The sequence below is a fragment of the Plecotus auritus genome (genome assembly GCF_963455305.1).
Source record: "Plecotus auritus genome assembly, chromosome: 8".
NCBI classification, from domain to species: Eukaryota; Metazoa; Chordata; class Mammalia; order Chiroptera; family Vespertilionidae; genus Plecotus; species Plecotus auritus.
This window is the reverse complement of record NC_137782.1, coordinates 39916447-39932652: the sequence shown is the minus strand read 5'-3', so window position 1 is coordinate 39932652 and position 16206 is coordinate 39916447.

The window sequence follows — 16206 nt, the reverse complement described above, 5'->3', positions numbered from 1 at the left end:
GAGAGACTGGCTGCCTGCTTGTTGCAATTTTCTAAGCAAAGCTGCCAGCACACTCATGGGAGGCCACAGCTTTGGGGATTAAGAACACAAGCTTTGGGGCCAGACTGCTGAGGCTCAAATTCCAGCTCTTCCATTTCCCCGCTCAGTGATCTTTATACTTCAGATTTCTCATCTATCAATAGAAAGAAACATTAATGAGATGAGAAACATCGATTTGCCACCTCCTGCATTTCCTCCCCGCCCCCCCCAGACCCCCACCCCCCTCCCTGGATCAAGCCCACAACCCGGGCATGTGCCCTGATTGGGAATTGAACTGGAGACCTCTTGGTTCATAGGTCAATGCTCAACCACTGAGCCACCCTGGCTGGGCAGGGACAATTCTTTCAATTAGAATCTATTTTCATTTATCTACTTAAGGAAGGGTTGGGGTGGGAGGGGAGGGAAAGGGTGTGGAAGAAGTATGTATTCTTTATAAAATTTTGTTGGGATAAAAGAGAGTGTTTCTGTTGTTTGTCAGTTTGTTTTTGGTTGAAAACCATTGCCTCTTGGTGAATGAATTTGGGATTGAAGATGTGGAGAGCGGACTTTGATCCTGCCCTAGCCAAAGCAGCGTGTGGTTCCGGCTGGGTCGCTTATTTTCTTTGGGTCTTCGTGTTCTCACTTGTGAAACGTGTGGTGATCTTAGATGATTCTTTCTATTCTAACACCCGCTTCTGACTCAGTGGAGGCTGGCATTCCCAGCATAGCTGCGCCACATCTTTGGAGGTTTGCGTGCGCCACCTTGTGGTCGAAATGGATAGTGCTGTTCATTGGCTCAGCGAGACTGAATACCCAGGGACTCAGGCAGCTTTTATTTATATATGAAAAAAAATCTCTCCAGGGACAGGGGGACCTATTCATGGTAAGGGTGCTCTTTTGTTAGAAGAAGTTGAGGATGAGCTGGACATGGAGCAGTAGCCAGCATCTTATCATGGCAACCAGAGTAACTCATCAACACACGTGAATAATTTATGACACACGCAGCCTGTGGGAGAGAGGCCAATATTAGCCAAAACTTACTTGGAATCTGTTTACTTTAGATTTTTCTTTATTGAAACAGTGACCTTGAAAATTAATCCATCTTCATATTCAGGCTTATCTCTTGAGTTTCCCAGTGTAGCCGTAAAATTGCTCTCTCTGTGTTGTTTATGTCATTGCACCTTTGCACTGAAATAAAGTCAGGCTCACTCTACAATGAGCCACAACAGCTTTTGACCCTAAAGTATTTTTAAATGGCTGACTAATAATATTGGAGATCCAGGTAAAATTCAGAAGGTTATTATAACACAAGCTTCTGGGAATGGCCTTGGATTATGAACTTCCTACCCATGGGCAGAGAGGGCATCTGCACAAAGGCTGCCAGGAAACAAATACAATCTATATATATAAAAAGCCAGCGACCAGAATGCCATAATGACCGGAACGACAGGTCACTATGATGCCCACTGCGGCCAACAAACTGGCCCTATCGGGGGTGGGGCCGGCCAGTCAACCTCCTGAAGCCCCTCTCCCCACCTGGCCCCACCCCAGATTGGCCCCCCCACCCTGATCAGGGCAGGCTGGCCGGCCAACCTCCTGCCATCTCCTCCTCCCAACAGGCCCAGCCCCAATCCCCCCAATTGGGGCTGGGCCGGCTGAACCCCACCCGTGCACAAATTTGTGCACTGGGCCTCTAGTCCTATATGATAAAAGGGTAATATGCAAATAGACCAAACAGCAGGATAACCAAACAACCAATCAAAGTGTAATATGCTAATGATATACTAAGGCTGCTCAACTGCTCACTATGACATGCACTGACCACCAGGGGGTAGATGCTCCAACTGGTAGGTTAGCTTGCTGCTGGGGTCCAGCTGATCAGGACTGAGCGAGATGGGCCAGACATGCCCTGGCGCCCTCCCACAGTTGCCCCCTGGCCCGATTGTGCACTGGTGGGGTCCCTCAGCCTGGTCTGTGCCCTCTCGAAGTCTGGGATCCCTTGGGGGATGTCAGAGAGCTGGTTTCAGCCCAATCCCGCAGGCCACTCTCCTTGGGAGGGCGCCAGACGCAGGGCTCATGGCTGGTGAGCGCTGCTGTGGCAGTGCGAGCCTCTCCCGATCAGGACTGATTGGGTGCGAGCCCGTGGCAGGCACAGTGGGGCCGGGATGAGTGGGAGCGGCAGGTAGGAGCTGCAGGCGGCATTGGACTGCGGGTTTTGGCCTGATCCTGGCAGGCCACCCAGAGGGACCCCACCCATGCATGAGTTCATGTACCAGTGAAATGATTATAGAGCAGAAGAGAGAGGGAGTTTTTCCATCATTGTGTTAATCCTTGAACCCTTGAGTAATGAGATCCATGACTCCAGTTTTTGACTACACATACCCACTCCCTAGGTTAAACCCACTTGTTTTTTTTTGTTTTTGTTTTTCCAGCAAAGCTTCCGACTAAAATTTTACCCTCCAAAGAGCTAGTTTCAAAAGCTCAGAAGAGCTCCTGTTCCTTTATAAATATGGTCATTTTATTGACTCTATGAAGAAATTTGTGGGTTTAAAGCTATCGTACCCAAAATTTATTATATGCTGATATTAGTTTTCTAATTCTATGCATCAATCTTATATACCTTCCCTTGAACTTCTTGCCCCTCAATATCAGGTCTAACTGTTCAGAGCAAATGTAGTACAGTACACCATGAGAAATTTAAACTCTCTACTCCCATTCTTCAAAGTTTATGACATTTATGCTCATTCATATTTCCCCCTCATTTTACAGTAAAAGGTGTACACCCTCCACTTGTGTTCTGGATCCTACAACCTCTTACCTGATATACCAACTATCATTCTCTTCTATATTTCCAACTTCTCCTCCTGAGCATACACTCATGTGTGTTTTGCATCTTTAAACAAAGAAGCAAACTTGATCCTATTCTCCACTTTAGTTACTATTTTGGGTGCCCTCTTCTGGTCTGAGCAAACCCTCTAACAGAGTAGGTAATTTCTATATCTCTATTCTCACATGTCATAATTCCTCAAATGATAGCAGCAAGGCTTCCACCTCACCCATGCTACTGAAACTCCTCCTCCAAAGTTACCGCTGCCAGATTCAATGGATGCTTTTCAGGCGGCTCTTTCTTATTGAATATGATGCCGGAACAGCCAGACTCTCATGTTGTGATTTCCCTTCCTGAACAACACTGAGATCATTCTTCCTGCCAATTACACGTCTCAAAGGGTGATCTGATATCTCTAATGACATCACATTAATGAAGGTCAGAAGGCCAACTGTGTGAGATGTCAAAATGTAGAATTTAGCTAAAAAAAAAAAACACAAAAAAACCCCCACACAACCTCACAAAGACCTCTTTGTGGCATTTAACACCACTGACTTTACCTTCATCTTTTAACTGTCTCCTCAACTGACACCACTTTCCCAGATTCTTTTTTTTTTTTTAATGTTCATATTCTTTCTTTTTTTTTCTTTTTTCTTTCTTTCTTTATTTATTTAATTTTTTAAAATTGTTTGAAGTATTACAAATAGTACATATGTCTCCTTTTTTTTTTCCCCATTGACCTTCCCCCGGCCTCCCCTTCCCCCCAGTACATGCCTTTACCTGCCCCCTCCCCCCAGTGTTTTTTATCCATTGGTTATGCTTATATGCATGCGTACAAGTCCTTCGGTTGATCTCTTACAGCTCCCCGCCCCCCGCCGCAGCCTCCTCTGCCTTCCCACTGTAGTTTGACAGTCTGTTCAATGCTTCTTTGCCTCTGTATCTATTTTTTTCCCCATTTCATTCCTTTAAAAAATCTTGCCTCTGCAGACTAGAAATAAACATATAATAACAAAACATGTTTGAGTCCCAATTTCCATGTCCAACAGTTCTGAGTCCCCATTTCAATGTCAAACAGTTCCTTATGTGTACATGTCAGCAATGATATCTGGATGGTGGGCACATGGTGGCAATGCAGGTCCGACCCTCTCTGGTTTGGTCCTAGGCCACTTGCTGCGTCGCACAGCTGCTGACTGCTAGCGTGGCAAGGCGTCATCAGCGTCTTCCATCTCTGGACTGTTTCTCCTCTTGTCTTCGTGGTTGGAGCAGACCTGTCAATTCCTCTCTGTTGCAGGAATCCACATGGTCTTGGAGTTGTTTTCTGAAAATATACAAACATATTCTCGACCAAAAGTTAATAAAGGAATCTTTTCTATATAATTGATTTGGGATCCTTTTTATTTTTGCCCAAACAATTTTCCTTTGTCTTATTTAGACACCATGTGTGTTTTTCATGGGTGTCTTGCTGTTAGCATTACAAATGAAAACTAATTTTGTAAAGTAAAAATTTTCTAGATGTAATTTACTTATAGGATATTTTTCCTTACATGATATTACCCTTCTATCCCCCCTTTTTTGATTAATGGAGGCTTTTGTAACTTTTATAATTCAGTCTTGATGACTTTAAATTTTAATTTTTTGACAAAAATATGACTGCTTTAGTTTCATTGCATGTTCAGGAATTTTACCATGAGTTGAACTACCAATAGAAATTTTAGTTACCACATTAGGAACAGCTTTTTGTCCAGTACAATTAAATTTTCTTGAATATTCACTTATTTCAAGTAGCCTATTTAAATTAATCTGAAAACTTGATTATTATTTTACTGTCAAATTTAATACTCTATCAACAATCTTAATTTACCCTGTAAATATTAGTGGAAAGGATTATTTGCATTCTTGAGTAGGCCCTGAGCATTCCTGGTGCTAGGCTGGATTTAGATATAGGGCAGCTGCTGTCGGCCAAGTCTCTGTCTGTTACCTGGGTCCCAATCTGAGCTGGGCCAAGTCACTGTCTGTCACCTGTGTCCCGATCTGAGCTGGGCGTGGGAAGCAAAGCAGCCATGCGGGCAGGAGACCTCCCTCAGATGGAGTGAGGGTTCAGGCCCCTGCAAGGTTGGGGGGGTGAGGGTCTGTGCCCCACCTCTGTTGATCCCCAAGTTCTCTCCTGATGGCCCCTCTGCGACTGTGCCTGTCTTAGGTTGTTCCTTCCCTGAGGAATCTTACCCGTCTCTGGCTAACCAGTCATCCTCCGGGGCCAAGCAGGGTGATGTGAGGTTCAGTTCTGTCTCCTTGGTAGCCTATGCCCCCGTGGCCTCCACGCCCAGTACCTGCCTTGGGATCCCCTGGCCTGCTGGCGGGGCCCCAGAACTGATCACATATCTCGGGGAACTCAGGTTTCTTCTCCAGGGAGGGCCCAGCTCACATGATTGGGCGAGAGACAGATCCATGGTACCAGCCACCATGAGGCTTCAAGCTCAGCATGAACAGAAAGCTCAGGCAACAGCTGAGGGCAATTGGATTGTGAGAAGAGGGTCCCTCTTGGCACAAAAGGCAAGAGGGGCCAATATAGAATGCTCAAGTGCCTTCCCAATGCCTTAATTCCTTCTGAAAGGGGTTATATCCTTTCATGTCCTTTTTTTTTTTTTTTTTTTTTTAACCAGATTCTTTCTTTTCTGCTTTAGAACTTCCTTCTCAAGTCCCTTTTTAGGGATGAGTGTGTGTGTGTGTGTGTGTGTGTGTGTGTGTGTGTGTGCATTTATTGAGTCTCCTCTAAGTCCCGGGCACTGTAATAGTTTGCACACATTATCTCATTTAATTCTTAGAACAACCTTATAAAGTACAGAGAGATGCTTTCCTAGGGGCCATTTCTCTGGGAATACTTGCCTGAACCAAATGGAAACCATCTGACCAAGTGACATCATACAGTGCTAATAACACTGTATTAGTTACATGCAGATTTAAAGGGCTAAGGTTTCTTTGAGGGGGAAAGGACTGTAATAATAAGGTGTTCTTTACTTATTTCAGCTTGAGGTCAATATTTTAGATCAAATTAAAAGTGATCCGTTTTCTCTTTAAATACATTCTGCCCCTCAATATGGTTGCTATTTGCTTTTCAAAAGTGTATCTGACTATTTTTAATTCAAATAGTAAGATAATGATTATACAGATGTTAGAAAAAATAGGCATCTTTCCAATCCCATGAGTAACTTTCCACCCAGAGTGGTTTTGGCAGAGGATTTTATTTTATACAGCAACACATTTTAGACAGTCTGGAAGCAGCCTGGATTACTCGATATAGTAATAACAACTATCAGTTATTAAGCATAGAACGTATGCCCTGCTAAATATATATGTTATGCATTTAATCTACAAATTATAAATAGTGTAAATATTACTTTTATTTTACAGATAAAGAAATTGAAGCCCAGAGGAACTGAGTAACTTGTCCAAGGCATGATGGGTGTTAAGCAACAAAGTGGGACCTGGACTCAGGTCTGTCTGATGCCAAACACTTAGTCGCATCTACTAGTATGTGCAGTATAAGCAGCTGTGCTTATTCTGTTTCTTGGCTCAAAACTGCCAGGGAGAGGAAACAAGCCTTACTGGTATAAAATCATTCCTCAAAAGGAGCTTAGATAAAGTCAAATGCAAATTACTAAGCTGTAATCCTTTTAAAAACGACGTACTATTCTGGGAAATTTGGTTTATAATGGGAGAACTTGGGCTTAGTTGTGGGAGATAATACTATTTGCATACTTAGACAACCCTTACTCATGGCCCGGCCCATCCAAGGGAATTTTAGAAATACAAGTCTTTTTGTTCACTTTAGAGTCTTTCTCTTCCTTTGGTGATCTCTGTATTTGGTAGTTCCCAGGGTCCTTTTAAGCTAGAATTCAGAAAATGTATCATCTTAGCAATACCAATCCATTAAAACCAAAATAAAATATGAAATTCACCCAATGAGTTTTCTTATAGCCAAAATTGTTTCAATTGTAGTTTGCATTCATCTGGGCTCTTCAGTTAGCATGAGATATATCCAACGCACATCAGCTTAGAGAAAAATAATTCCAAGCTCACGCAGCTGGGAAGGATTCCAGGCTGAGTTCTGGAATGAAAAGTTGAGCTGCAGGAACTGGGGTGTAGAGCCCTGAAACTGGGGTGCAATGCCATGAGGTCTGTCCTCATGGATGTCTGTCTTTCATCTCTGCTCAGCTTCCCTGCAGACAGGCATTCTCCACAGGATGGGAAAGGGGGTCACTGGAGCTTCAGCTGCACTCCAAGCTGGGGAACCCTGGGGAAGGTCCTGGCCTGCCTCTTGTGGATCTCCTTCCACCACTGTGTGCAGTTGCTGAGATCGGCCTGGCTGTGGAACATGCCCACCCCTGGATCCAGGGATGGGGGCGAGCCAGTTACTGGACAAAAAGGAATGGGCAAAATATGCTGAGCAGCCCAAAGCAAGAGTGACCACAGGCCATGGTATTCCTGTCTGGTATACCATGCTCCCCACCAGACTAAGTACTTTAGCTAATCAGGCGTAATTCCTTTAGAATGGAATCTAAGTACATTTGTACCAGTCAGATTAGATTACATGATGCTCCCAAAATAAACAAGATCTTGGAAGCTCGAGACATTGAAGATTTATTTCTCCCTCACATTAAATGTGGGCAAGGTTCAGCTCTATGTCTCCTTCTATTGTATCTCACCTGCAACGGGGTGTAACACCATACATTTCTGATGTTTACCACCCAGAGTAGGGTCATCCTCCACAAGTTATGGGCTCAGTTTTCCCCATGACTGTCCTAAATTCAGACACTGCATACAGGTCAGGGGTCCCAAGGCCACCCACACTTTTGACCAAACCGGCGAGGGCCACAACCACTTAAAAAAATATATATTTTTATTGATTTCAGAGCGGAAGGGAGAGGGAGAGAGAGAGAGAAACATCAATGATGAAAGAATCATTGATTGGCTGCCTCCTGCATGCCCCCCACTGGGGATCAAGCTGCAACACTGCTATGTACCCTTGGCCAGAATTGAACCCAGGACCCTTCAGTTTGCAGGCCGATGCTGTATCCACTGAGCCAAATCAGTTAGGGCAGCCACAACCACTTTCAAGAAAAATAAATCTGTATCACCAAAATGAAATTTTATTAGTTTGATCAATCTTTTCAAAACTCTCTACAAGTTTTCTTCTGGGTAGGAAATCAAAACTTTTACTAAGTGTCTACAGTATGGCAATTGTTTTATATGTGTTGTATTGTGTAATGATCATACTGATTATATAAGGTGTGTATTATTATGACCATTTTACAGATATGGGGTCTGAGTCTCAAAGGTAACATCACATAAAATGATTGATTGAATCAGATGCAAATCTAGATCTGTCAGATTGTAAAGTCTCTTCCTGCGAGCTTGTTAGATGCAGAATCCCAGGGCCCCTTCCCCCACCCTCACTCGCTGACTCAAAGCTGCATTTTAACAATATTCCCAGGTGATTAGTATGTACATTTAATATTTGGAATTAGATTACACAGAGATTTCAGAAGCTATCTGAGGTTTTTTTATCCCCTTCCCATCCTGATTCTCCCCCCCACCCCGCTCCCACCTCAATTTGTTCAAGTAACAACAACAAAAACAACAACAACAATCTGCTTAGTTACTGTCTCTCACCAGTCCTCCACAGTCTCACTTAAGCCTCATGACAACCCCATAGTGTCAATACGATTCCCTACCTCTATAGGCAAGGAAATGGAATCTTTGGGAGATTAGAGTGCTAATGTAGGAATTAGAAAAGATAAAAATAGTTCCTTTCAGGTGAAATTTAAGCTCAAAATGGTGTAAAATATTGCTGCTTTTAACTAATATTTAACAGTCAAATAAAGCCAGTAATGGTAGTAATAAAGAATATTGTAACTATTTGTTGAGTGCTCACAATTTACTAAGCACTGTAAAAAGTGCTTTACCTTATCTAAATATGTCAAACTGTTATATAAATGAAATTTATCCTCTCTGACCAGAACAAGTAGAAAGTGTCGACAGAGTGTAAATAAATCTGGAGGCTTCATTAAAAGGAAATGACAAAGTTTTATTCAAGGGGCTCAAGACTTGCAAATCTGTCAACACTACCAGGTAACATCCAGAGTGTTCCAAAGGAAGGAGAAAAGCTAAGAGTTTTTGTAGGAAAAAGTACATTCTTGAGAAGACCCTGTACTGCGTTCCTAGCCTTTGGATTGGCCTGAAACCCTGCTCTTCCGGGTGGCAGGTGGTCTGGATAATGGATGTCAGGCAGCCTGGATTTGTGAACAATCTTTCCTCAGTTCCTCCTGTGAACATTCTTTCCTCAGTTCTTCTGAGGGTTGTCTATTGGATTTACATATATCTCCAGGCAGTGATGCATAACTCAAAAGTTTAAGTCCTCAGACTAGTTAAAGTAAAATACAATTTATTCTTCATGTTCCAGCCCATTCTGATTTACGACATTTTGTTAGCTTGGCTATGGTAACTCCATTTTGTTTCTTCACTCTTTCCTCAAAAGAGAAATATCATGCAAGCATTTGGCTTGTTTATCAAAAACTAACAGCTTAAAAGAAGGAATGATAACTGCTGATTAACTATTGTCAGCAAGACAATCTGACCATCAGCCAGTGATTCTCAGTGAACTGTGGGGCACCCTCTAAGGGACATTTGGAATGACAGAGGGCCTCATTTTGGTTGTCACAATGAATGGGAGGTACAACTGGCATTTAGTGTCTTGGGAGCAGGTATGCTAAATGTCCTGGCAAGTATGGGATCCCAGCACAACCAAATACCATCCCTTCCCAACCTTGACCTATGGGGACCACGCTCTAACCAACTGACCTACCCAGCCAGGGCTCTCCAGCCCCACTCTTTTTAAAAATATATTTTGTTATTGAGTTCAGAGAGGAAGGGAGAGGGAGAGAGACATAGAAACATCAATGATGAGATAGAATCATTGATCGGCTGCCTCCTGCACTCCCCCTGCTGGGGATAGAGCCTGGAACCCAGGCATGTGACCTTGACTGGAATTGAACCTGGGACCCTTCAGTCCACAGGCCATTGCTCTATCCACAGAGTCAAACCAGCTAGGGCTCCAGCCTCACTTTTAACAGAATTTATATTAAGGGCTTGTTCAGCTATTAACAAAGAGCCGCTGTCTTTCCTTCAGTGTTTCTTCCCAGGGCGCATGTTCTGTCCATCAGCTGGCCCAAAGGATGGAGAAGGAGGGTTCTCAGAGAGGGGGTGCTGCAGAGAAGAGGGGCTGACGCCGTGGTGGTGATGGTGGTGGTGGTGGGGGGGTAAGCTGGAAAGGGGAAAGCTGAACCTTGACACGTTCAGTAGCGCCATCTATGAAGTACTTTCACTATGCTGAGCACTTTATTTACATTATTTTCTTTATTCAAAACAACTCTGAAAAATGGGTATCATTCCTGACGTGGAAGCGGAAACTCTGAGACAGTAACTTGTCCAGGGCTATTAGTAGATACAAGAGCTGGAATTAAAACAGTTCTCTGAACTCCAGAGGTGACATATTTTTAAACATGTATCATGATTCAGATTTATCAACAAAGCACTTTCTTTTTCTTTTTTAGTTTATGAATAGATCCAAAGCTGTTTTTTTGAGAAATATAATGTGGGTCTGGTAGCTTCCCTGAGAAAGCACAGGATCTGTCTCTGGCAAGAATAAAAATGAGGTTCCTAAAATTTCCCAACACTTTCAATTGTACCATCTGCATGTCTGGGATCTAAAACATATGTATTTTCCTCCCCTCAACAACACAGAAGACTGGCATTTTCCTATTTGTCAGTGTGATTTGATTGCAATTCAGAACTTGCCGGAAGTTTGCTTGCAAAATCTGTTAAGGGAGAGAAAGAGAAAGGAAAAATGTGAAAAAAGATTTGTGGGCATTATATTTATCTGTTCTTCTACTGTTTCTAAGTTATTTGACTCTATTATATTAGGTGATCAGAAAATACTGTTCTTGACGGTGTGTGTGTGTGTGTGTGTGTGTGTTCATAGTTCCTTTAGAAATTCCTTTATAAGAGTCACAAAACAATACTTTAGGCTAACCTGTCATTTTACTAGTCATTTTACTAATTTCTAAGGCTGCTTTAATTAAACTTGTAGGAATCACAGCTGTCCCTTTCTTTTCTCATTGTTAAGGGTCTGCCTCATAAAATTTGGATGTTTGAGGGAGGAAAACCTTCTAGCTTTCTATTTAGATTTAGAAGCTGGTTCTTCAGTCAGAAGAATTTATGTGCCCTTTTCTATTTGGAAGTGAGATCTCTTACTAAACTTTCTTTGCTTTTCTGTTTTGGTTACCAGAAAACGCATGATCAAATGAGTGTTCAATTTTACTGCTTAATTCATGCTAAGTACACATATTGTTCTTTAAAATATTACATTTAAAATTTTAATTGTCACCTTGTGTTTTAATATTTTGTAAGTTATCTAATACATAACCTCCCACTTTTTTTATTGTTTGAAGTATTACAAATAGTAGTACATATGTCTCCTTTTTTTTCCCTCATTGACCTCCCCTCCAGCCTCCCCTTCCGCCCAGTACATGCCTTTACCTGCCCCCCCAGTGTTTTTTATCCATTGGTTATGCTTATATGCATGTGTACAAGTCCTTCAGTTGATCTCTTACAGCCCCCCTCCAACCTCCCCTGCCTTCCCGCTGTAGTTTGACAGTCTGTTCAATGCTTCTTTGCCTCTGTATCTATTTTTTTTACCCATTTATTTCCTTTAAAAAAATCTTGCCTCTGCAGACTAGAAATAAACATATAATAACAAAACATGTTTGAGTCCCAATTTCAATGTCCAACAGTTCTGAGTCCCCGTTTCAATGTCAAACAGTTCCTTATGTGTACATGTCTGCAATGATATCTGGATGGTGGGCAATTGGAGGCAATGCAGGTCCGACCCTCTCTGGTTTGGTCCTAGGCAACCTGCTGTGACGCACAGCTGCTGACTGCTAGCGTGGCAAGGCATTGTCAGCGTCTTCCATCTCTGGACTGTTTCTCCTCTTGTCTTTATGATTGGAGCAGACCTGTCAATTCCTCTCTGTTGCAGGAATCCACATGGTTTTGGAGTTGTTTTCTGAAAATATACAAACATATTCTCGACCAAAAGTTAATAAAAGAATCTTTTCTATATAATTGATTTGGGATCCTTTTTTGTTTTCCCCCAAACGATTTTCCTTTGTCTTATTTAGACACCATGTGTGTTTTTCATGGGTGTCTTGCTGTTAGCATTACAAATGAAAACTAATTTTGTAAAGTAAAAATTTTCTAGATGTAATTTACTTATAGGATATTTTTCCTTACATGATATTACCCCACTATCCCCCTTTTTTTGATTAATGGAGGCTTTTGTAAATTTTATAATACAGTCTTGATAACTTTAAATTTTAATTTTTTTGCACAAAAATATGACTGCTTTAGTTTCATTGCATGTTCAGGAATTTTACCATGAGATGAACTACCAATAGAAATTTAGTTACCACTTTAGGAACAGCTTTCTGTCCAGTACAATTAAATTTTCTTGAATATTCACTTATTTTAATTAGCCTATTTAAATTAATCTGAAAAGTTGATTATTATTTTACTGTCAAATTTAATACTCTACCAACAATCTTAGTTTACCCTGTAAATATCAGTGGAAAGGATTATTTGCATTCTTGAGTAGGCCCTGAGCATTCCTGGTGCTAGATTTAGATATAGGGCAGCTGCTGTCAGCCAAGTCTGTCTGTTACCTGGGTCCCAATCTTTTTTTTTTCTTTTTTGCAATAGGCATAGAATTTCTCTTGCTTAGTCCCTTCACAGATGTGTACCTTCTCAGGTCAAGGAGCGCCTAAAATTGTAGGGACAAACGCTGCTTTCACTCTTTGGTACTAAGACCTGTGTACCCTCCCTGACAGACACATAGCACCTTGTCATGGCCATTGGTTCACAGTGATTTTACCCTTTCAACTTGGGTAGGGAAGAAATGCTGCAAAACCCATGCTGATAAAAACAGATTGTTTGAAAGGAACAAAACACAGGCTTAAGGAACTCTGTGTCAGCAACTGAGGTAAACAACCGTATATTAGAACAAAATACGCTCCTAGTGCTCTTATCACTTAGAAAATCACAAGGGTTTTAGGAGCTCTGTGCCAGGGACAGAGACCAACATATTTATTTTTCTGTGATCGCACAGGAGTCCAGGCATGTTTTTGTTGGATCCTGTGCTTAAGGTCTCACAAGGCTGAAATCAAGGTTTTGGCTAGGGTTTCAATCTCCTCTGGAGATTGGGGACCTCTCCTAAGTTCATTGGTTGTTGGTAGAATTCAGTTCCTTATGGTTGTAGGATGGAGGTTCTCACTTTCTTGCTGTTGGCCAACTGGGGTCCCTTCTCATATCCTAGTGCCTGCCTGCCCTGCCACATGGTCCTCTCTTTATCATGGCAGTGTGCCCCTGTGAGGCCAGCAGGAGAACCTCTCTCATCCTCTGAATCTCTTTTTCAGGAAGGGCCCAGTGACTTTCAAGATCTCATCTGATCCCTAACCTGTTTGGCTCAAGTGGATAGAGCATCGGCCTGCGGACTGAAGGGTCCCAGGTTCGATTCTGGTCAAAGGCATGTACCTTGGTTGCGGGCACATCCCCAGTAGGGAGTGTGCAGGAGGCAGCTGATCGATGTTTCTAACTTTCTATCCCTCTCCCTTCCTCTCTGTAAAAAAATCAATAAAATATATTAAGAAAATATCTTGTCTGATTAGGCCAGGGCCATCTAAAATGGCTTCTCTTTTGATAAACTGCCAACTGATGAGTGACCTGAATTGCATCTGCAAAATCCCTTCTGCCATGTGATGTAATATAATCACAGGAATAATCCCTTCATAGTCACAAGTCATGCCCACACTCAAGGGGAAGAGATTGTACAGTGCATGTACAGTAGGAATCTTGGGGCCGTCATAAATTCTCCTTATAAAAAATTTCTTCTCACTGGTTGACCCACAACAGGTTTTCTCTCTATCCCATAGACACGTTTGTATTTAGAGCTTAAGGAATGTCACATCAGACTTTCTTAACTGTTATCCTCTGGGCCCTTTGGGAAAGTGGAATATTGAAAAGAATGGAGTAAGAACATTTGGGAAAACCTCTCAGTGAAGTCAAGAGGATCAGGATAAAGCCAAGGAGCTCTGTGCCTTGTTTTCAGGGTGGGACTGACAGCTTGAACTGATGGCAGAGCTGTGTCAGACATTTGGCTGCCTAGTAATTACACAGGTGAATACCGTCTTATTAGACTTCCTCATTCAAAGTTGAATATGCATTTGTTCTCTTTAGGACCTTTGGAAAATTAGATTTCGGAATTATTTTTTAAATTTAAATTAGTTTTTTTCAGGAAGAAGGAAGAGAAATTGTCATAGAATTTTTAATGGGAAAAGTAATTTCAGTATTCTTTTGGGGAAACACTTTTAAGCATGTTATTCATTTACTTTAAATATGGACCTGAGTGAAGAGAAGATGTTTGTGTTTGAGATTCATGAGGCACAGGGAGTGTTCAATTTATTTGTAATACCATCAATTATGTATTAGATTAACATTTTTTGGTGATTCATTTTCTCACTTATTAACATAATGAATACAATTTTTCAAAGTGAGGTTTAATATTTTTAGTAAAGTAGGGGCAGTTAGGATGAGGCAGACCTATTCGTCCTGGGTTAAGTGAAACACCTCCATTTTTATAACATAGTGAATTATCCCTTTTATAGAGAGATTGAACTAAATGCCACACTTTCTGTATTTGCCCAGGGAGCTTATCAGGATTGTGTGCTAAAAGACATTTTGGCTGATAGTAGCAATTAGAATAAAATCTCAGGAAACTTTTAGGGACTGAATTGGTTCCACGCTTCTAAGAATTCATAAATGACCTAACTATGGAAATGAAAAAATGGTTATAAAGATTATTTCACAATAAGAAACAATATGCATTATTGATACAGTGTCATCAAGAATGTAGAAACCAGTTCGGATGATATATATGGTAAACATGAAATAATAAACTTATGTTCTATCTTTTATTCTAAGTATCTATCAGTATAGAACCCACTGTAAAAATATACCTAGCTCACCATGAATCCATGAATTATTGGACTTTATGAAAAATAAAATTCATCAATAAACTTTAGGAGAAAGAAAACATGTTTAACATCAGATCCTATGATATAATAATATTTCCCAATACTTATGTTAAAAATGAAGCTGTAGTATCGTGGTTACCAGAGGAAAGGGAGTGGAGGGATAAAGTGGGCCAAATATTTGGTGACAGAAGATGATTTAACTTTGGGTGGTAGACACACAATGCAACATACAGCTCATGTATCATAAAATGTACACTTGAAAGCTACAAGATCCTATTAACCGATGCCACTCCAAGAAATTTAATAAAAATAAATAAAAATTTAAAAATGAAGTTATTTAATAACATTCCATCCTCAAAGCATTTACCTCAACACAACAATCACATGTGGATACTTCCAGGTGGAATGAGTTTGTTCTCGTTTTTGGTAGCTACAGCTGTCCGGTTGCTGCTCATTGCTACCAGATCTTCTCCTTTAAAAAATGATTTCATGTCTATATTGTGAATTGATCACCACAATAAGTTTTAGTTAACATCAATCACCTTATATAGTAACAAAATTTTTTTCTTATGAGAAAAAAACTTTTAAGATTTACTCTCTAAGCAACTTTCAAAAATGCAGTACAGTATTGTTAATTAAAGTTGCCATGCTGTATTGTACCCCAGGACTTACTTACCTTATGACTGGAAGTTTGTATTTCTGGATCATTTTCATCCATTTCTTCCCCCACCTTTTCCACTGTTTCTGGCAACCAACAATCTGTTTTTTCTTTTCTTCCTTTTTTTTTTTTTTTAAAGATTCCACATATAAGAGATCATGTTGCATTTGTCTTTCTCTGTCTGATTTATTTCATTTAATATAATGTCCTAAGGTCCATCCATGTTGTTGCAAATGACAGAATTTCCTTCCTTTTTATGGCTAAATATTTTTCCATTGCATATATATGCAACTTCTTATCCATTCATCTGTTGATGGGCACATAGGTTGCTTCCACGTCATGCTATTGTAGATAATGCTGCAGTAAACTTGGGGTGCATATATCTTCTCAAGATAATGATTTTGTTTCTTTTGCATATATACCCAGAAGTGGGATTACTGGGTCATCTGATAGCTCTATTTTAATTCTTTGGAGAATTCTCATACTGTTTCCCATAGTGGCTGCACCAATGTACATTCCTACCAGTAGTGAGCACGTTTTCCCCGTCTTTGATAAGAGCA